Source organism: Symphalangus syndactylus, chromosome 3 (assembly GCF_028878055.3).
Source record: "Symphalangus syndactylus isolate Jambi chromosome 3, NHGRI_mSymSyn1-v2.1_pri, whole genome shotgun sequence".
Classification (NCBI taxonomy): Eukaryota; Metazoa; Chordata; class Mammalia; order Primates; family Hylobatidae; genus Symphalangus; species Symphalangus syndactylus.
Window position 1 is genome coordinate 111568481 of NC_072425.2, and position 24144 is coordinate 111592624.

General features: G+C 37.8%; 1 long non-coding RNA gene across 1 annotated transcript in view; it reads left to right on the top strand.

Annotated features, from left to right (window-relative positions):
• Positions 1–17099, top strand: part of LOC134736214 (uncharacterized) — a 35154-nt gene extending 18055 nt beyond the window's left edge. Inside the window, exons 2-3 of the long non-coding RNA XR_010120088.1 lie at positions 5367–5481; positions 16317–17099. This is a non-coding gene — a long non-coding RNA (uncharacterized lncRNA). The remainder of the gene's footprint in view (positions 1–5366; positions 5482–16316) is intronic.
• The last annotated feature ends 7045 nt before the right edge of the window (positions 17100–24144 follow it).

Here is a 24144-nt window from a genome sequence, read left to right on the forward strand (position 1 = left end):
TACCTAACTGTATCTTTGTGCCCATCAACCTTCCCCTCTATATTCCCCATGCCCTACTACCCTTCCCAGCCTCTGGTAACCATCATTCTACTCTCTATCTCCATGAGTTCAGTTTTTTTTGGCTCTCACATATGAGTGAGAACGTGTTATATTTGTCTTTCTGTGCTTGGTTTGTTTCATTTAACACAATGTCCTCCAGTTTCATCCATGTGCCAGCAAATTACAGGATTTCATTATTTTTTAATTCTGAGTAGTATTACATTGTCTAAATGTACCACTTTTTCTTTCTCCATTCATCCACTGATGCACACTTAGGTTGATTTCATATCTTGAGTACTCACAATTTTTATATTAGATGAAATGGACTTATGCTTTGGAAGATACAAACCAACAAAGTTTATAGAAAGAGAATGAGAAAATATAAATGGGCTTGTATCTACTTAGAAAACTGAATCAATAATTAATAACTTTCTAAAAGAAAAATCACCATACTGTCTCATCTTTGTGGGCTGTATGGTGATTTTTCTTTTGGGAAGTTGTTAATTGTTTATTCAGTTTTTAAAGTATGGTATGTTTACACAATGGAATACTACACAGCCATTAAAAAAGAACAGTATCATGTCCTTTGCAGGGACATGGATGGAGCTGGAGCCCGTTATCCTTAGCAAACTAACATAGGAACAGAAAAACAAATACCACAGGTTCTCACCTATAAGTGAGAACTAAATGGTGAGAACACACGGACATATAGAGTAGAGAGAACACACACTGGGGCCTTTTGATGGGGAGGTGGAAAGTGGGAGGAGGGGGAGGATCAGGAAAAATAACTAATGGTACTAGGCTTAATACCTGGGTGATGAAATAATATGTACAACAAACTGTCATGACACAACTTTACCTATGTAATAAACCTGCAATTGTACCCCTGAACTTAAAATAACAGTTAAAAACAAAATCACCATACTCATATGGCTTTGCTGGTTAATTCTACCAAATACTTGAATAAGAAATGCTACCAATTCTTCACAATTTTTTTGCAGTAAGTAGAAGCAAAGGTAACACTTTCTAACTCCTTGTTATAAGGGCAACATTATCCTAATAAAAGCTAATAAAGACATTACAAGAAAGGAAAATTATAGAACAATATCTCTTATGAACATAGATACAAAATATTATCAGCAAATCACATCCAAAAAGATACAAAAATAATTTTACTCCACAACTAAATGGAGTTTATTCCAGGTTCAATACTGAAAAAAACTCAATGTAATCTTCCATAACAACAGGTTTAATGGTGAGAAAATATTCACTTTTCACCTAAGATCAGTAATAAGGCAAGGATGCATTCCCTTACAACTCCTAAACAATGTCATAGTGGAAGTCCTATCTACTGAAGTAAGACAAGAAAAAAGAAATAAAAGACATAAAATTTAGAAAGGAAAATATAAAATTATCTTTGTTGCCATATGACATAATTGTCTATGCATCTACAAAAACTTCTGGAATTAATGAGTGCATGTGGTCAACTGACCTAGTGAAAGGTCAACATATAAAATTCAATTGCTTGCCTATACACCAGCAGCAAAGTATTAGAATTTGAAACGAAAAGAAAATTTAAATAGTGCCAAAACTTGGAAATCTTGTCATATAAAATTAAAATATATATATAGGATCTATATGTAGAAAGCTATAAAACACTGACAAAATAAATCCAAGAAGACCTAAATATTTGGGATATATTTCATATTTGTAGATAGGTAGAATATAAAATGATGTGGCCACTTTGAGAAACAATCTGACAGTCCCTCAGATGGTTCAACATAGAGTTATCATATGATCCAGTTATATATTCTACTCCTAGTTATATATCCATGAGAAATATAAATGTATGTCCTCACAAATACTTTTACATGAATGTCCATAGGAACATTATTTTAACAGGCAAAAAGCGGATATAATCCAAATAATTATCAACTAATTAATAAAATATGGTTAGCCATAAAATGAAATATTATTTAGAGACAAAGTAAATGAGTTCTCAAGTTATGAAAAGACATGGATGCATGTTAAGTACATGTTGCTAAGTGAAAGAGCTAGTAGGAAAAAGCTGCATAATAGATGGGACCAATTATATGGCATTGTAGAGAAGGCAAAACTAAATAAATTATATCCAATCAGTTGTTGCCAGAGGTTCAGATGGGAGTTAAGATGGTTGAAAAGATAAGAAACTAAATTTTATGGAAAATGAATTTATTCTGTGTTGTGTTCTTATGGCAAATACATGAAACTATGAATTTATAAAAACCCATAGAATTTAAAATGCAAAGAGTGAGCTTTAATATATGACAATTTTAAAAAAACACTATTTTCAGGAGGTATGGGGGAATCCCAGGACGAGATGTAAAATGTGATAAAATAATATGCCTAGTACAAAAGTATAATGCAGCCTTGCCTAAGGGGATTGGAAGAAAACGTGGCAACCTAAGTAATTTCGTAAATGAGTTAGAGGCTGTGAAACTAAAGGCAGAAGTAACTGTACATAGACATTATAATTTTGTTGATAAAGTTGTTCCTATGGGGGTATGGGTTAATGATTTTTATATTGCTTCTGTGCACACTGGAATTGAGGAGAGTAAATGGATGGTGGATACTGGGAGTCAGATTTCTCTCTGCTGGAATGAAGCCATACTGACAAATAAAAAATTGATTAATAGAAGAATAGATTACTAATACATAAATAGATAAATAGGGGAAAGGGACAGAATAAATCTACGTAGGTATTATTCTGCCTTAAGGAGGTGGAACGTGACTCCTCTCAAGCGTGGGTTGTGCATATGACTTCCTTTCAAAGAGTACTACATGGAAAGGGGAGGAAAAATGAATGACCTTACAGTGGAGAAACCTAAAAAACATTACAGCACATCAGTGATTAAAGTCAACATTAACAGTTGTAAATCATCTCTTTAGCATCTATCTTAGATATGATATGATGACAATGGCACTTTATGTCTGTGATATTCTTCCCCAAACCCTAACTCCAGTCTAATCATGAGTAAAAACATCAGAAAAATTGCAGTAGATGGGCATCCTTCAAAATATCTGATGAGTACTCCTCAAAATCGTCAAGGTTTTCAAAACCAAAAAAAAAAAAAGTCTGAAAAACTGTCACAGTTAAGATGAACATAAAAAGAGTAGGCAACTATGTGTCATAGGGTATCCTAGATAGAATCCTGGAACAGAAAAAGGACATTGGGTAAAAACTAAGGCTATCTGAATAGAGTATGGGCTTTAGTTAATACTTATGTATCAATGTAAGCTAATTTTCCTTCATTCCATCTTTCAGTTAACTAATTTTAACCAATGTAGCATAATATTTTAAGATATTCATAATAGGCAAAGCTGGGTGTGGGATATATGAGAAGTACTATATTAAATCTATCATAGAAATTATATGAGAACACGTTAGATATTCCAGTTTTACTTTATGATACACTGTATAAATGTTCCTAAACTGCAGTCGTGTATGAAGAAAACAACTAAATATGATATAGTATTAAAATATTAATAAATTATGTTGTCATTTTCTGAATTAAAGTTTAAATATTGACTGTTTAAATTTTGATATATGGGGAAAGATTGTTTATATTAAGATAATTTTTACTTTATTCAAAACATATTTTCTACTTTCTTTGTACTAATACATATTTTCTGTGTAAAATAGTAAAAATACTTGTTTCTTGTTCTTTATTTTGCAATAAATGAGGTAAACAAGGCCAGCTTCATGATTGCATGTCCTTTGCAATTGCCCAAGTCCCTGAGCTTAGAAGGCCTCGCACTTGGTGTAATGCTCTGCTATCACTGTCTCAGCTGATCCTGGTTAAAAATGACCAAAACCCTTATGACTATCCTTGAAAGTATAACAGTCCAGGGCCAAAAACCTGCAATGAAAACAAAAAAGATCTATATTCACTTTATTATATGTCATTATTCATGCTTCTAAGGATATCCAGTCTTTAACCCAGCAATCATTTATTCTATCTCTAAAATTGTAAGTTCAAATAATTTTCGAAAAAGGACAAGAAAAGTACATAATACTTTGTAAAAATAAGAGCTTTCCTCATACCCCTTCACCCCTAGCTTTGAAGGACAATACCAAGGACTACCGCTTTACAAGCTCTCCTGTAGCCAAATATTCCCAAGTTGCACAAATTGGCAATCTAACAGCTAATTTTCCCATATCCCACAGAAACATTATTTCAGAGATTTGTATCATGAGCATAGACTATGTCATGTGAGTTCTCCATTACAAATTGCTAGTTTGGCTTCATTTAGAATGAAATGTCGAATATCTCAAATCATTAAAAGTCAAACATATTATCTGATGTAATGATAAAACTTATCAATCCAGAAAAAATATACTATTAGATCTCCAATACTATATATTTTCACCTTTCCAGTTACCTTCTACCAGTTTCCTCCTCCAGGCCTTCTTGGCTTTCTTCCTAATTACAGCCTTAGCACTGTTAGAGACCATAGAGCCTGATAAACAGGGTTAATTGAAAACAATTATCGTTACAAATGAGGACTTGCTGAATAGACCCATAAAGTTTCTGTCCTCTTCAAAGTCTGCCCAGATAGGCCTCAAAGTATGGGGAGTTAATGCTTATGTGGCCGACATTGCTCAATGAGACACACGAAACAAGGAATATACAATAGTTGAATTGCTTGAACTTTCCCTTGATGTGTCCTCTCAACCTCGCCACTACCCCCTCACATATACAAAACAGAGTGTTTTGAGAAGTGCAGGTTCTAGACTGAATTGAATCCCTCCCCCACAAATTCATATTATGAAGCTCTAACCTCCAATGTGACTGTATTTGGAGACAGGGACTTTAAGGAGGCAATGAAGGCTAAATGAGGTCACAAAGGTGGGACTTTAATACCATAATGATTGGTGTCCTCATAGAAAGAAAAAGACACTAGGGATGCACACGCTCAGAGGAAAGGCCATGTGAGAACATAGTGAGAAGGTGGCCATCTGCAAGCCAAGGAGAGAGCCTTGGGAGAAATCAAACCTGCTGACATCTTGATCTTGGACTTCCAGCCTTCAGAGCTGTGACAAAATCAACTTCTGCTGTTGAAGCCATCTAGTCAGTGGTATTTTCTTTTGGCAGCCTAAGCAGACTACTACATGGGGGTTTCATGCTGTGTCTCTGGATATGTTCCCTGTGAACATATCAGCTGTTCACATCTGAACAAACCAGCTGTTTTTCTGGTGATGCTGTCAGCTCCGTTAGACACCTTTTGTATTTACTCTTCCTCTTTCTCTGTTTCTCTTCCCTCTTTGCTCGTATTCTTTTCCTCAGGCTCTGTGTTTGAGGAAATCCTAGACTAGTTCTAGACAGCACACATCCTTCAGGAGAGTATTTTGGAGTTGGATTCCCTGCCTGTTTGAAGGCAAAAGCAATCACAAAGCTCATGGTAAGTCGGGGAGGTTAATAACTTTTGGTATTCAGAGATATCATAATTACTCACACCTTGACCTGGGGTTAATTGGAATGGAGTACAGGTAAGTAAAGTGCTGGAATACAAGCAACTGCTGCACTGATCATTATGAGGACAATAATAACTGAGCTTTTAGTACCACTGGAAACTTTGAGAAAGATAAAAATGACAGTCTAACGACAGCTGTTTTCTATGAAAACCAAAAAGTCTTTATGGGAGCTTTGAAGGAGTTATTTGGTTATATATTGTTCCTCTGGTAGATTGTGTTGAAGATCAAGTCTCAGATCTGAACATAGAATGGGAAAGTTGTAGAGGAGATGAAATGTGTCCTCTTAGTAAGTTTCATACATCAAACTAGGGCCTTGATAGAGAAAGAGTGAGACCCTAAAACCTGGGATGATAAATGAACCTGTGAATATCAACTTACTAAATTTTCTTTAAACTTCTTGGTCAGTAGAGACAGCCCTAAAACAACTTGTCATAGGAGAACAGCTTGCTGTTTTCTAGGGACTGTCTACCGACTTGACCTAAGTGGGAGTATAAAAAGATAATGTTTGTGCTCAAAATAATCAGTCCCCAATATCCCTCATTGGCCCCAGGACCAAATGATCAAATCTCCTCACAATCCAAAAAGAGAAGAATAGACTTGGCTTTGGGAAGAGAAATCTTAAACAGCAAAGAAATGTAAGGCCTGATTAGTATATGGCAGCAGTAACCAGGGAAACACATGAGGAAATGGATCTAACTGATGGTTATAAAGCAGGAATGTAAGGCTGGATAAGTTTGTTATTACACAATGGAGGGATAGTAGAGTATGTTCTTATCCTAGGGTATTCACTGATGTGTCTTTTGGTTCTTTTGTGACCATGGATAATTGTGAGTGAAATATTTCAGCACCCAGAGCCCAACAAAGGCAAGGCAAGGAAGGCCTCAAATACATTAAGAAAAAAGAAGTTGAATCTCTGAATAGACCAATGACAGGCTCTGAAATTCAGGCAATAATTAATAGCTTACCAACCAAAAAAAGTCCAGGACCAGATGGATTCACAGCTGAATTCTATCAGAGGTTCAATGAGGAGCTAGTACCATTCCTTCTGAAACTATTCCAATCAATAGAAAAAGAGAGAATCCTCCCTAACTCATTTTAAGAGGCCAGCATCATCCTGATACCAAAGCCTAGCAGAGACACAACCAAAAAAGAGAATTCTAGACCAATATCCCTGATGAACATTGATGCAAAAATCCTCAATAAAATACTGGCAAACCAAATCCAGCAGCACATCAAAAAGCTTATCCACATGATCAAGTGGGCTTCATCCCTAGGATGCAAGGGTGGTTCAACGTACACAAATCAATAAATGTAATCCAGCATATAAACAGAACCAGACAAAAACCACATGATTATCTCAATAGATGCAGAAAAGGCCTTTGACAAAATTCAACAGCCTTCATGCTAAAAACTCTCAATAAATTAGGTATTGATGGGACATATCTCAAAATAATAAGAGCTATTTATGACAGACCCACAGCCAATATCATACTGAATGGGCAAAAACTGGAAGCATTCCCTTTGAAAACTGGCACAAGACAGGGATGCCCTCTCTCACCACTCCTATTCAACATAGTGTTGGAAGTTCTGGCCAGGGCAACCAGGCAGGAGACAGAAATAAAGGGTATTCAATTAGGAAAAGAGGAAGTCAAATTGTCCCTGTTTGCAGATGACATGATTGTATATCTAGAAAACCCCATTGTCTCAGCCCAAAATCTCCTTAAGCTGATAAGGAACTTCAGCAAAGTCTCAGGATACAAAAGCAATGTGCAAAAATCACAAACATTCTTATACACCAATAACAGACAAACAGAGAGCCAAATCATGAGTGAACTCCCATTCACAATTGCTTCAAAGAGAATAAAACACCTAGGAAGCCAACTTACAAGGGATGTGAAGGACCTCTTCAAGGACAACTACAAAGCACTGCTCAACGAAATAAAAGAGGATACAAACAAATGGAAGAACATTCCATACTCATAGATAGGAAGAATCAATATCATGAAAATGGCCATACTGCCCAAGGTACTTTATAGATTCAATGCCATCCCCATCAAGCTACCAATGACTTTCTTCACAGAATTGGAAAAAACTACTTTAAAGTTCATATGGAACCAAAAAAGAGCCCGCATCACCAAGTCAATCCTAAGCCAAAAGAACAAAGCTGGAGACATCATGCTACCTGACTTCAAACTATACTACAAGGCAACAGTAACCAAAACAGCATGGTACTGGTACCAAAACAGAGATATAGACCAATGGAACAGAACAGAGCCCTCAGAAATAATACCACACATCTACAACTATCTGATCTTTGACAATCCTGACAAACAATAAATGGGGAAAGGATTCCCTACTTAACAAATGGTGCTGGGAAAACTGGCTAGTCATATGTAGAAAGCTCAAACTGGATCCCTTCCTTACACCTTACACAAAAACTAATTCAAGATGGATTAAAGACTTGAATTTTAGACTTAAAACCATACTAACCCTAGAAGAAAACCTAGGCAATACCATTGAGGACATCGCATGGGCAAGGACTTCATGTCTAAAACACCAAAAACAAAGGCAACAAAAGCAAAATTGACAAATGGGATCTAATTAAACTAAAGAGCTTCTGCACAGCAAAAGAAACTACCATCAGAGTGAACAGGCAACCTACAGAATGGGAGAAAATTTTTGCAATCTACCCATCTGACAAAGGGCTAATATCCAGAATCTACAAAGAACTCAAACAAATTTACAAGAAATAAACAACCCCATCAACAAGTGGGTGAAGGATATGAAAAGACACTTCTCAAAAGAAGACATTTATGCAGCCAAAAGACACATGAAAAAATGCTTATCATCACTGGCCATCAGAGAAATGCAAATCAAAACCACAATGAGATACCATCTCACACCAGTTAGAATGGCCATCATTAAAAAGTCAGGAAACAACAGGTGCTGGAGAGGATGTGGTGAAATAGGAACACTTTTACACTGTTGGTGGGACTCTAAACTACTTCAACCATTGTGGAAGACAGTGTGGTGATTACTCAGGGATTTAGAACTAGAAATACCATTTGACCCAGCCATCCCATTACTGGGTATATACCCAGTTAATTATAAATCATGCTGCTATAAAGACATATGCACACGTATGTTTATTGCGGCACTATTCACGATAGCAAAAACATGGAGCCAACCCAAATGTCCAACAGTGACAGACTGGATTAAGAAAATGTGGTGGGGGGTGGAGCCAAGATGGCCTAATAGAAACAGCTCCGGTCTACAGCTCCCAGCATAAGCAACGCAGAAGGCGGGTGATTTGTGCATTTCCATCTGAGGTACCAGGTTTATCTCACTAGGGAGTGACAGACAGTGGGTGAAGCACACTGTGAGCGAGCCAAAGCAGGGCGAGGCACTACCTCACTTGGGAAGTGCAAGGGGTCAGGGAATTCCCTTTCCTAGCCAAAGAAAGGGGTGACAGACGGCACCTGGAAAATCGGGTCACTCCCACCCTTATACTGCACTTTTCCAATGGGCTTTAAAAACAGCACACCAGGAGATTATATCCTGCAGCTGGCTTGGAGGGTCCTATGCCCATGGAGTCTCGCTTATTGCTAGCACAGCAGTCTGAGATCAAACTGCAAGGCGGTAGCAAGGCCCAGGCCATGGGGGGGGCACCTGCCATTGCCCAGACTTGCTTAGGTAAACAAAGCAGCCTGGAAGGTTGAACTGGGTGGAGCCCACCACAGCTCAAGGAGGCCTGCCTGCCTCTGTAGACTCCACCTTCGGGGGCAGGGCACAGACAAACAAAAAGACAGCATTAACCTCTGCAGACTTAAATGTCCTTGTCTGACAGCTTTGAAGAGAGTAGTGGTTCTTCCAGCATGCAGCTGGAGATCTGAGAATGGGCAGACTGCCTGCTCAAGTGGGCCCCTGACCCTCAAGCAGCCTAACTGGGAGGCATCCCCAAGTAGGGGCAGACTGACACCTCCCACAGCCGGCTACTCCTCTGAGACAAAACTTCCAGAGGAACGATGAGGCAGCAGCATGTGCAGTTCAGGAAAAATCCACTGTTCTACAGTCACCGCTGCTGATACCCAGGCAAACAAGGTCTGGAGTGGACCTCTAGCAAACTCCAACAGACCTGCAGCTGAGGGTCCTGACTGTTAGAAGGAAAACTAACAAACAGAAAGGACATCCACACCAAAAACCCATCTGTACGTCACCATCATCAAAGACCAAAGGTAGACAAAACCACAAAGATGGGAAAAAAACAGAGCAGAAAAACTGGAAACTCTAAAAATCAAAGCGCCTCTCCTCCTCCAAAGGAACGCAGCTCTTCACCAGCAATGGAACAAAGCTGGACAGAGAATGACTTTGACGACTTGAGAGAAGAAGCTTCAGATCATCAAACTACTCCGAGCTACAGGAAGAAATTCGAACCAATGGCAAAGAAGTTAAAAGCTTTGAAAAAAAATTAGATGAATGGATAACTAGAATAACCAATGCAGAGAAGTCCTTAAAGGACCTGAGGGAGCTGAAAACCGAGGCACGAGAGCTACATGACGAATGCAGAATCCTCAGTAGCTGACACGATCAACTGGAAGAAAGGGTATCAGTGATGGAAGATGAAATGAATGAAATGAAGTGAGAAGAGAAGTTTACAGAAAAAAGAATAAAAAGAAACGAACAAAGCCTCCAAGATATATGGGACTATGTGAAAAGACCAAATCTATGTCTGATTGGTGTACCTAAAAGTGACAGGGAGAATGGAACCAAGTTGGAAAACACTGCAGGATATTATCCAGGAGAACTTCCCCAATCTAGCAAGGCAGGCCAACATTCACATTCAGGAAATATAGAGAATGCCACAAAGATACTCCTCGAGAAGAGCAACTCCAAGACACATAACTGTCAGATTCACCAAAGTTGAAATGAAGGAAAAAATGTTAAGGGCAGCCAGAGAGAAAGCTCGGGTTACCCACAAAGGGAAGCCCATCAGACTAACAGCTGATCTCTCAGCAGAAACTCTACAAGCCAGAAGAGAGTGGGGGCCAATATTCAACATTCTTAAAGAAAAGAATTTTCAACCCAGAATTTCATATCCAGCCAAACTAAGCTTCATAAGTGAAGGAGAAATGAAATACTTCACAGACAAATAAATGCTGAGTGATTTTGTCACCACCAGGCCTGCCCTAAAAGAGCTCCTGAAGGAAGCACTAAACATGGAAAGGAACAACTGGCACCAGCCATTGCAAAAACATGCCAAATTGTAAAGACCATCGAGGCTAGGAAGAAACTGCATCAACTAACCAGCAAAATAACCAGCTAAAATCATAATGACAGGATCAAATTCACACATAACAATATTAACTTTAAATGTAAATGGGCTAAATGCTCCAATTGAAAGACGCAGACTGGTAAATTGGATAAAGAGTCAAGACCCATCAGTGTGCTGTATTCAGAAACCCATCTCACATGCAGAGGCACAAACAGGCTCAAAATAAAGGGATGGAGGAAGATCTACGAAGCAAACGGAAAACAAAAAAAGGCAGGGGTTGCAATCCTAGTCTCTGATAAAACAGACTTTTTTTTTTTTTTTTTTTAAAGACGGAGTCTCACTCTGTCACCCAGGCTGGAGTGCAGTGGCACGATCTCGGCTCACTGCAAGCTCCGCCTCCCAGGTTCACGCCATTCTCCTGCCGCAGCCTCTCTGAGTAGCTGGGACTACAGGTGCCCGCCACCGCTGCCGGCTAATTTTTTTTGTATTTTTAGTAGACACGGGGTTCCACCGTGGTCTCGATCTCCTGACCTCGTGATCTGCCCACCTCAGCCTCCCAAAGTGCTGGGATTACAAGCATGAGCCACCGTGCCCGGCCTAAAACAAATTTAAACCAACAAAGATCAAAAAAGACAAAGAAGGCCATTACATAATGGTAAAGGGATCAATTCAACAAGCAGAGCTAACTATCCTAAATATATATGCACCTAATACAGGAGCACCCAGATTCATAAAGCAAGTCCTGAGGGACCTACAAAGAGAATTAGACTCCCACACAATAATAATGGGAGATTTTGACACCCCACTGTCCACATTAGACAGATCAACAAGACAGAAAGATAACAAGCATACCCAGGAATTGAACTCAGCTCTGCACCAAGCGGACCTAATAGACATCTACAGAACTTTCCACCGCAAATCAACAGAATATATATTTTTTTCAGCACCACACCACACCTATTTCAAAATTGACCACATAGCTGGTAGTAAAGCACTCCTCAGCAAATGTAAAAGAACAGAAATTATAACAAACTGTCTCTCAGACCACAGTGCAATCAAACTAGAACTCAGGATTAAGAAACTCACTCAAAACTGCTCAACTACATGGAAACTGAACAACCTGCTCCTGAATGACTACTGGGTACATAATGAAATGAAGGCAGAAATAAAGATGTTCTTTGAAACCAAGGAAAACAAAGACACAATATACCAGAATCTCTGGGACACATTCAAAGCAGTGTGTAGAGGGAAATTTATAGCACTAAATGCCCACAAGAGAAAGCAGGAATGATCCAAAATTGACACCCTAACTTCACAATTAAAAGAACTAGAGAAGCAAGAGCAAACACATTCAAAAGCTAGCAGAAGGCAAGAAATAACTAAAATCAGAGCAGAAATGAAGGAAACAGAGACACAAAAAACCCTCCAAAAAATTAATGCATCCAGGAGCTGGTTTTTTGAAAAGATTGACCAAATTGATAGACCGCTAGCAAGACTAATAAAGAAGAAAAGAAAGAAGAATCAAATTGACGCAATAAAAAATGATAAAGGGGATATCACCACCGATCCCACAGAAATACAATCTACCATCAGAGAATAGTACAAACACCTCTATGCAAATAAACTAGAAAATCTAGAAGAAATGGATAAATTCCTCAACAAATACACTTTCCCAAGAGTAAACCAGGAAGAAGTTGAATCTCTGATTAGACCAATAACAGGCTCTGAAATTGTGGCAATAATCAATAGCTTACCAACCAAAAAGAGTCCAGGACCAGATGGATTCACAGCCGAATTCTACCAGAGATACAAGGAGGAACTGGTACCATTCCTTCTGAAACTATTCCACTCAATAGAAAAAGAGGGTATTCTCCCTAACTCATTTTACAAGGGCAGCATCATCCTTATACCAAAGCCTGGCAGAGACACAACCAAAAAAGAGAATTTTAGACCAATATCCTTGATGAACATTGATGCAAAAATCCTCAATAAAATACTGGCAAACCGAATCCAGCAGCACATCAAAAAGCTTATCCACCATGATCAAGTGGGCTTCATCCCTGGGATGCAAGGCTCATTCAACATATGCAAATCAATAAATATAATCCAGCGTATAAACAGAATGAAAGACAAAAACCACATGATTATCTCAACAGATGCAGAAAAGGCCTTTGACAAAAATTCAACAACCCTTCATGCTAAAAACTCTCAATAAATTAGGTATTGATGGGATGTATCTCAAAATAATAAGAGCTATGTATGACAAACCCACAGCCAATTTCATACAGAATGGGCAAAAACTGGAAGCATGCCCTTTGAAAATTGGCACAAGTCAGGGATGCCCTCTCTCCACTCCTATTCAACATAGTGTTGGAAGTTACGGCCAGGGCAATTAGGCAGGAGAAGGAAATAAAGGGTATTCAATTAGGAAAAGAGGAAGTCAAATTGTCCCTGTTTGCAGATGACATGATTGTATATCCAGAAAACCCCATTGTCTCAGCCCAAAATCTCCTTAAGCTGATAAGGAACTTCAGCAAAGTCTCAGGATACAAAAGCAACGTACAAAAATCACAAGCATTCTTATACACCAATAACAGAAAAACAGAGAGCCAAATGATGAATGAACTCCCATTCATAATTGCTTCAAAGAGAATAAAATACCTAGGAATCCAAGTTACAAGGGACGTGAAGGACCTCTTCAAGGAGAACTAAAAACCACTGCTCAATGAAATAAAAGAGGATACAAACAAATGGAAGAACATTCCATGCTCATGGGTTGGAAGAATCAATATCGTGAAAATGGCCATACTGCCCAAGGTAATTTACAGATTCAATGCCATCCCCATCAAGCTACCAATGACTTTCTTCACAGAATTGGAAAAATCTACTTTAAAGTTCACATGGAACCAAAAAAGAGCCCTCATCGCCAAGTCAATCCTAAGCCAAAAGAACAAAGCTGGAGGCATCACGCTACCTGACTTCAAACTATACTACAAGGCTACAGTAACCAAAACAGCATGGTACTGGTACCAAAACAGAGATATAGATCAATGGAACAGAACAGAGCCCTCAGAAGTAATACCACACATCTACAACTACCTGATCTTTGACAAACCTGACAAAAACAAGCAATGGGGAAAGGATTCCCTATTTAATAAGTGGTGCTGGGAAAACTGGCTAGCCATATGTGGAAAGCTGAAACTGGATCCCTTCCTTACACCTGATATAAAAATTAATTCAAGATGGATTAAAGACTTACATGTTAGACCTAAAACCATAAAAACCCTAGAAGGCAACCTAGGCAATACCATTCAGGACATAGGCACGTGCAAGGACTTCATGTCTAAAACACCAAAAGCAATGGCAACAAAAGCCAAAATTGACAAATGGGATCTAAGTAAACTAAAGAGCTTCTGCACAGCAAAAGAAGCTACCATCAAAGTGAACAGGCAACCTACAAAATGGGAGAAAATTTTCGCAACCTACTCATCTGACAAAGGGCTAATATCCACAATCTACAATGAACTCAAACAAATTTACAAGAAGAAAACAAACAACCCCATCAAAAAGTGGGCAAAGTATATGAATAGACACTTCTTAAAAGAAGACATTTATGTAGCCAACAAAACGCATGAAAAAATGCTCATCATCACTTGCCGTCAGAGAAATGTAAATCAAAACCACAATGAGATACCATCTCACACCAGTTAGAATGGCCATCATTAAAAAGTCAGGAAACAACAGGTGCTGGAGAGGATGTGGAGAAATAGGAACACTTTTACACTGTTGGTGGGACTGTAAACTCGTTCAACCATTGTGGAAGTCAGTGGGGTGATTCCTCAGGGATCTGGAACTAGAAATACCAATTGACCCAGCCATCCCATTACTGGGTATATACCCAAAGGACTATAAATCATGCTGCTATAGAGACACATGCCACATATGTTTATTGCGGCACTATTCACAATAGCAAAGACTTGGAACCAACCCAAATGTCCGACAACGATAGACTGGATTAAGAAAATGTGGCACATATACACCATGGAATACTATGCAGCCATAAAAAAGGATGAGTTCATGTCCTTTGTAGGGACATGGATGAAACTGGAAATCATCATTCTCAGCAACCTATCTCAAGGACAAAAAACCAAACACCGCATGTTCTCACTCATAGGTGGAAATTGAACAATGAGAACACATGGACACAGGAAGGGGAACATCACACTCCAGGGACTGTTGTGGGGTGGGGGGAGGGGGGAACGATAGCATTAGGAGATATGCTAAATGACGAGTTAATGGGTGCTGTACACCAACATGGCACATGTATACATATGTAACAAACCTGCACATTTTGCACATGTACCCTGAAACTTAAAGTATAATAATAATAAAATTAAATTAAAAAAAGAATAATATACTGCACTCAGCATCTAATAAATGAGATCTATTACTATGGTGTAAAACAGAAGAAAACTCTTTTAGTGGAACCAATATCTTGCAACTGTATATTTTGAGCAAAGTACTGTTTATAAGCCTGTGATTTTTGTAACAATAATGAGGGATACTAACATGTTAAAAAAAAAAAAAAACAAACAAAAAAAAGAATTTCCATGATGAAAATTATTACTTGAAAATGACTTTAAGTTCTTGGAAAATACAGCTCAATGCTTATTTTAATGTACTTTGCAGAAATTCCCAAAACAGTGCACAAAATAGAAATAAAATGTCTTGTCGTTTCTGATGGTGAAAATAGGAAAGATATACATGGTTTTCTGTCTTAGTTTGGAAATTTAAATATAAAATGTAATGAATAGGCTAATACAAATGATTTATTATTTGTTTTATAATTGAGCTATAGTTTATTTACAATAAAAAGCCACGAATATAAAAAAATAAAATAATAAATAAATAAATAACTTGAGTTTCTCTGCAAAAAAGAAAGGAAATGTGGCACATATATACCATGGAATACTGTGCAACCATAAAAAAGGATGAGTTCATGTCCTTTGTAGGGACATGGATGAAGCTGGAAACCATCATTCTCAGCAAACTATCTCAAGGATAGAAAACCAAACACCGCATGTTCTCACTCATAGGTGGGAATTGAACAATGAGAGCACTTGGACACAGGAAGGGGAACATCACACCCTGGGGCCTGTTGTGGGGTAGGGGGAGGGGGGAGGGACAACATTCGGAGATATACTTAATGTAAACGACGAGTTAATGGGTGCAGCACACCAACATGGCACATGTATACATATGTAACAAACCTGCACATTGTGCACATGTACCCTAGAACTTAAAGTATAATAAAAAGAAGAAAAAAAAAAGAAAGATATGTCATCTCCTGACCTGCCAAAGGGCTGAGAGGGAGTGAGGGGAATCTAGGGAGTTTGAGTTAAAAAGAATGACGAGAAACATCTATTCTGTACCACCTGCAATAGCTTGAACATGGCTTGGTTTCTAGTCCCCTTTAATTTTTTTTTTTAGGAGATTGCAACTAATTATCACCTTGAAGAATTAGATTTGCACCTCCTCTCCTAGGGAAGAATTGAATGCAAAGTGTTCTTATGTGAGATCTGAAGATCACTGAAGAGTGAGAGTGAAAATGAGTTTCTGCCCTCTGATTCTACCCGACTTCACCTGACCCTCAGGACTTGGCAGATTGCTTTTCTTCCTGGCCAGAATGGTATTAGGAAGGGCTGATGAAATTACTTCAACCATAAAGCTTAGGTTATTGCCACTGCTGTCATCACCACCACCATCAAAACAGGCCAAGGATCCCCCAACCAGCATACACACACATTTACACACATACTTGGAGGAGTCCACAGAACCAAACACTGACTTCACTGCACCACTGGAACCCTCATTTCTTCCACAACTGCCTAGAGAACCCAGGAAACACAACCTGCAGCTACAGGACAGTTAACCAATGAGCTTGTCTTTTACCAGTAGGAAAAATGGACAAAAAAGAATCAGTAATTCACTAGCCTTCCTTCCCTACTTACTTCGGCATCCAATAGATCAATGCAAACACAGGGACTTTCACAATTTCTCTGGAAACAACTCACAACTTACAGCTATCAACTGTACTGCCTCTTGAAGCTGTGGCCTGAATGGTAGCAAACCAGTGGGTATTTTCTCTCCTTCCATTATAGTCTCTCTTTCTTTTATCATTGACTTGTACTTCTAGGGATTGTTTTCTCATCTACCCCATTAAACTTTCAGGTTATAAGTTTTTGCCTCAGAAGCTTTTCCTTCTTTCCTCCCTCCCTCCCTCCCTCCCTCCCCCTTCCCTCTCTCCCCTTCCCCCTCCCTCCCTCTCTCCCCTTTCTCCCCACCTCCCTTCCCTTCCTCCCTCCCTTCTTGCTTGCTTTGACAGCACTGTCCAAAATTTATTCTATCAGAGACTTTATATTTACGCAAACATGCAAACACTTCATATTTACAGATAAGTTTCAGCAGAAATGTGTCTTACAAAGTATGAAAAAGTTAATTTGAGGGTTCAACTTCATTTTCTTCCTTTCTATTTAAAATAGAGTTTATGTGAAGAAAGGAGCCATTGACTGAAACATTCTGGTCAAAACCTGTCGATAGACCTCTCTACTTTCTCTTCAGAATAAGTAGCAGCTATGGTGGATAGTATTACTTGTAGAAAGAAAAAACGTATTTTAGAGTGAAAAAAAAAAAGATTCAACTCACAAAAAGAATGGGAAAAATACTGAGTTAAATAAAACAAAGTCTTTTTACAAGTCAAAGGAAATTTTTCTTCTGCCGTCAATAAAACCATTGTGCTGTTATATACATTGTTTTACTGTGTGTTTTATTTGCCTGATGTTATCTTTCTTGTTCATCTGGTATTAACCACATACTAATTGCCTTCCATAGCAACCCTTAGGCTGCAGACTGGCAATGGTTCGTGGCTTGTTAGAAACCGGGTCACACAGCAAGAGTTGAGGGGTGGGCAAGGGAGCATTACTGCCTGAGCTCTACCTCCTGTCAGATCAGCTGTGGCATTAGATTCTCAAAGAAGCACGAACCCTATTATGAACTGCGCATGCCTGGGATCTAGGTTGTGCACTCCTTATGAGCCAAAAAGTCTGGGGACCATGGAGTGCTGTTCTATGGGATAGGAATTACAGCATACTGAAACATCCCCCTAGAATTACAGAATAAACTGACTTACACCGTTCACCACATTTACTTTTTTACTTCGATTTCTAATTTTATTTTTAAACAAAAACATCGGAAAAAAAGCTCAACATCACTGATCTGTAGAGAAATACAAATCCAAACCCCAGTGAGGTACCATCTAACACCAGTCAGAAAGACTATTATATAAAAGTCAAAAAATAACAGATCCTGGCAAGGTTGTGGAGAAAAAAAGACCACTTATTCACTGTTGGTGGGAGTGTAAATTAGTTCAGTCATTGTAGAAGACAGTGTGGTGATTCCTCAAAGACCTAAAGATAGAAATACCATTTGACCCAGCAATCCTATTACTGGGTATATACCCAAAGGAATATAAATCATACTATCATAAAGACACATGCACATGTATGTTTACTGTATCACTATTCACGATAGCAAAGACATGGAATCAAACTAAATGATAGACTGGATAAAGAAAATAAAGACTGGATAAAGAAAATGTGGTTCATACACATCATGGAATAATACGCAGCCATAAAAAAGGGCGGGATCACGTCCTTTGCAGGCCATTACCCTTAGCAAACTAACACAGGAACAGAAAACCAAATACTGCATGTTCTCACTTACAAGTGCAAACTAACACAAGAACAGAAAACAAAATACTGCATATTCTCACAAGTGAGAACTAAATCATGAGAACACATGGACACGTAGAGGGGAACAACACATACTGGGGCCTTTTGGAGGGTGGAGGGTGGGAGGAGGGAGAGGATCAGGAAACATAACTGATGGATACTAGGCTTAATACCTGGGTGATGAAATAATTTGCACAACAAAGCCCTATGACACAAATTTACCTATGTAACAAACCCACACTTGTAACCCTGAACTTAAAAATTAGAAAAAAAAAAGCTGGAATTGGAAAGAAAAGCAACAACAACAACAAAAGCCTAGTGGTTTAAAAATGTGCTGACACAGTTCTTCACAATTCCAAAATACATGGTATTTCTTTAAAAATAGAAGTAATACTCTAGTGGTTTTACTAATCCATTTAAAATCTGCTTTAGCCCATTTCTTACTGTATTTTAAGCATTTTTTCGTGACAAGAAATTAGTGAACACAATTCAGAATAATCACAGCCATATGAAATACAATTCACAATAACAATCAGATGCGGTTTTCTAGGGTCCAGGACAACATATTCTTCTTCCAGTCTTGGCCTGGCCAATATTAAATCAATGTGAAGCTGTCATTGGAAATATGTGATGCAGTTAGAACAACGCAAATTCATTCATAATACCATTTTATTTATTTCTCAGTAGTCATCAGTTCTTGGCTTTATCTAGTTGGTACATTTTAAGTTTTATTATATTGATGTATTTTCATTCTGTTTTCTGATAAGGTATATAACCTGATATAGTTGTCTATATAATTATAGACACAGATCTGTATCACACCTCTATATTTACTGATATAGAATATATATGTCCTCTTACATGTACATTTTTCTTAATGATCTCTTTCCAAAAATTTAAATTTTTTTTCTGTCATTAGAGTATAAGTGAGATATTAATCCATGTCAGTTTAATTTCAAGGAGGCTGGTTTTTAAGATAAAGATGAATTAGAGGAGTATTAAAATTTAAAAAAACTATAGAACTTGCAAAGGGCGAGATATTGTTTTCTGTGTATACACAGATGAAAGTCTAATGAAAGACTCGTGAAATTTCATAGCTGAAAAGGACTTTAAATACCATTCTAATATAGATCATTTTATTTTATATAAAAGATATTGAGGGCTAGAAATGTGAGTAGGAGTCAGGTTTAGATCCAGGGTTGCTAGTTCATTTTTCCTACTTATTGCTTTGGTCAAGCTCATATGCATACATTTTTATTGTCAAAAGTTAAAAATAAGATGAGAAAGAGCAAGAGGCTTATTTCACAGAAATTGAGAGATTTGTTTTGTTCTTGGTGGACAGCCACGATTAGATTAAGTTGAAGTAAACAACATTTCTTTTGTGTCAGCATTTATTACAAACATTTAAACAAAAGGCAAGTTCAAGAGGGAAGATAGAACAGAGGAATTTTTGGAAATGTGGAGGAGTAAACAGTGCTTCTGGCTGACACCGAAAATAGGCCTCACATCTATTCTGCACTAATGATTATTTGGTAACTGAGTAAAAACATTTTCAGCTATTAGGTAATATCAGTATGTATCCATTTATCAGGCAAGATTATTGCTCAATGCTAAAGCCAAGAAACTCTAGATTTTCAAGGTGTTTGGACTGTGTAAGGAACTTTTAGACAATATAATTTAAGCTGTTTGTTCAAGTACCTTCTCCTATTTTTTTCCACAGCATTAGTTTCCAGAAGTAAGTTAAAGAGCAAGTGATAAGCTCAAAGCTTAGTGAAAAGCTTTGCAAGGTGTTTCATATTATTTTCATGAGCGCTGCCATGTAATTCCCTTGAGTGGTTGCTTTGCAAATTTCGGATACTTCTCTTAACTTTTTAAAAATCCCTTAATCAAACTGTGGCCATCTCTGTCTGGCATGGGCAAATTCATTTTCTCCTGGCCATGAAGCTGAGGAAGCTTCTAACATTTTATCCTAATTTAAAACCCATGCAGTATACACTGTGACTATTGCCTGGTTTGAGAGCTATCTAAATGCAGAGTGGATAGTGACACACATCCTGAAAAATGCAGGCAAAGGAATAATCTTAACAATTGGCTCCTCACTCATTCCTCAGGGTCCAGAGCATACTCTTCCTGTGAGCTAAGCTATCCAAGCGGCAATTTGTTTTGAAATCTATCCACCCTACAAAATGGATGAATCGAAGTGATTAGTTGAATTTGTTTAGAAAACACATTTAAAACCATTGCTTTGTGCTAGCTGGGTGAACAAGGCCATATAATATTGCCCTGGTTGTTCCTCTCTTTTCACCTGAGACTGTTCTCAATTTCCTCCCCAGCAAGAGGACTCTAATATGGCACTAATCCTTGAAATGACAGTTATTAATTCACTTTTTGGCACTAACCCTTTAGGAGAAAAGACTTTGTCTAGTCAGGTCATTTGCAGCTCTACAAAAATTTTTCTGTTGATGATAGAGTAAAATTGTCTTCAATAAATGTCTAAATGCCAGTAAAATTTCAAATAGCAGATTACTGACTATTTTCACATAGAGCATTAGACAGTATCCATTGTTGCCTAAGTTGTGGCAAAACTAATTTTGTTCTTCTCATTTATTTAAATGACCATGGGTGGTGGTATCAAGCTGACCAACTGCATGCTTGTCCTTCAGTTTTCACACAGAGCTGCTGTTGTTAGTTACTGCATACTCAATAAACTGGTGCGGAGGGTGACTCTACTTTTAAAATCCAGACTCACAGGATAGCCTGAAATCAAACATTGTATGTTCTTTTTTCCCAGAATGCCAGCACCCTGGGTGGGAAAATGCTTAAGTCACTGAATAAATTCAGAAGCTATAATTATTTCCTGATCAAGAGCAGAAAGTGGGAACTGGATGTAGTATCTGTGTTCTTTTTGTTAGAGAGTAAATATTCACCAAATTTAAACCCCAAGAACATTTGTCAGCCTAGCAACTATTCTCAATTCCTGGGCACAAACCAATAGGGAGGTTGATTGATCAAAAATAGGACCCACAATACTGATTACTGAGAGATCTTGAAATAGAGGTATGAAATGATAAAATCCTACTGTGTTCTGAGAAGGCCGATGAAAAATTCGCTGGCCTGAAACCTTATAAACACTGCATATTTTAGCACCACTATCCTTTGAATACTTCAGAGGGAGCCTCTTTTCTGAACTCAACACCTTTGAAATAATTCCTTTAACTGAGAGCAGTTAAACCCAGGAGGATTTTTAATGCCCAGAATAGCTACTGAAATGTCTGGCACTGGTAGGGAATTGGGGGATCAAATAACATATATTTCTTATAGAAAAGAAAATAACACTTTAAATTTAAGTGGAATTTATTTGAACTGATAATACATTTAGACCTATATGTAAAGCAAGGTCTTAATCATTTCATGCAGAAGCACTAGCAATAAATGTCTTGACTAAAGACCATATCCTTTCCTTAGGCCTTCTAGTTTGATGTTCTTGCTGTTCGTGTTTTAGTTAGATATAAAAGAGCTAATAATATGCAGGGATATCTAAATGTGGTTATGTAGGTTTGTGAGAAAAAAAGATGTTCATATTGACTTTTAATAATATCAATACTAAAATAAGATAAATACTGAAGTAAATAATATATCAGTTGCCTCTTATATGCTATAAGATAGGGATTATTATTTCCATTCTACAAACGAAGTTGAAGAAACTGAATCTGTGGCCCAAGGCCATACTGGTAGTTAAGTAGAGGAGGCAGAATTTGAACCAGTACATGTAATGATTCCAGTACACTGAAAATCCTACATTGCAAAATAAGCTCACTGATTTATGCTTTGTTAGCAAAATGAAACACAAATCAGCCATTCCTGGTAGATATTCATATACACAGGCCCCTAGGTTCAACACCAATACTTCCCTACTGTTCTTTTGCTGAGGAATTGTGTTTGTATTCTGAGCTTTTTTCTGTCTGTTAAAGTAGTACATAACCTTCACTAAGTCCTCCTTGCACTAGTAATGTTCTCCATTTGCTGCCTATTAACTGTGAAAAAAATCTACTAATCACACGATTTCACTGAAGATTCTTTTCATTTGTCCTCTCTCACATATTTCCTACTGCACTGAAATATTCAACAAATATGTTTTTTGGCATTAAATTTTAATTTCTTACATTTCTGATTGTGACCTCTTTTCTACACACATCATTGTTGTGTAACCCTTCTGATCCCTATTTTTGGTACCTTTATTTATCAGTTTCTAGCTGGCTGTAGTTCTAGATAGCCAACACATCTCCAAATATGTATTTCCTAGTTTGTTCTGGAGTGGTGTGACCTTGATGTTAGCTTCTGAGCTTTTCCAGTCACTGGTACTTTCTAAAACTCTATGATGTTTACATAAACGTACCTACTAGCTATCTTAAAAGCCAATTAGATTGCGTTTATTTCCATCCTACTGTCAGGTAACGGAGGCAGGTTGTTTTATTCTTGTTGGCTTTTCTATCTCCAGGTGCTTCGTAGAGATAGGAAGCACTAAAGAAGGTGAGATGCTAAATTCAACAAACTCAAAACCTGTGAATTTATCAAGAGACATGAAGCTTTCAAGATATGATATAGAGCTCTCAGAGAGGTTTCTTGGTAAACTAGTCTTTTATTTTTGTCATTGTAGTTAGTTAGCATAAATGTTATTCCAAGCATCTTTTTCTCCTTTTTCTTCTGGCTCTTTAGCTATACTGTGAAACAAACTGGATATCAAAAGATAAAAAATTAAATGTAATAAAGAAAGAAAATTAACATATTAGTTACGTGACTTATGGAAAGCATCTTAGTTTGTGCCTTAGAAATGCTGCATTATCAGGTGGATCACCTGAGGTCAGGAGTTCGAGACCAGCCTGGCCAACATGGTGAAACTCAGTCTCTACAAAAATACAAAAATTAGCCGGGCATAATGGCGGGTGCCTGTAAAGCTACTCAGGAGGCTGAGGCAAGAGAATTGCTTGAACTTGGGAGTCAGAGGCTGCAGTGAGCCAAGATTGTGCCATTGCACTCCAGCCTGGGAGACAGAGAGAGACTCCATCCCAAAAAAAAAAAAAAAAAAAATGTTGCCTTATTTAATATATATAACAATTTTGTGTGGTAAGTTTTATTTTTTCTAATTTTACAAATAGGAAACTGAGGAATATTTAAGTAACTTTCTCCATGATCACACGGGCAATAAGTGGCAGAACAAAATTTGAATCCAGGACTGAGTGACTTGAAGGTCTGTACTATTTCACTAGACCACACTTATTTTAAATAGGCAAGGGCATCTTTTTAAATGTCTAATTAATTTAAATTTTTATTCTAGTCAGCCAAAGAAAAGAATGAAATCATGTCTTGTGCAGTAAGATGGATGGAACTGGAGGCCAGTTTCTTAAGTAAAATAACTCAGGAATAGAAAGTCAAATACTTCATGCTGTTACTTATAAATGGGAGTTATCAATGGATACACATGGAAACACAGAGTGGAATAAGAGACATTGGAGACTACAAAAGGTGGG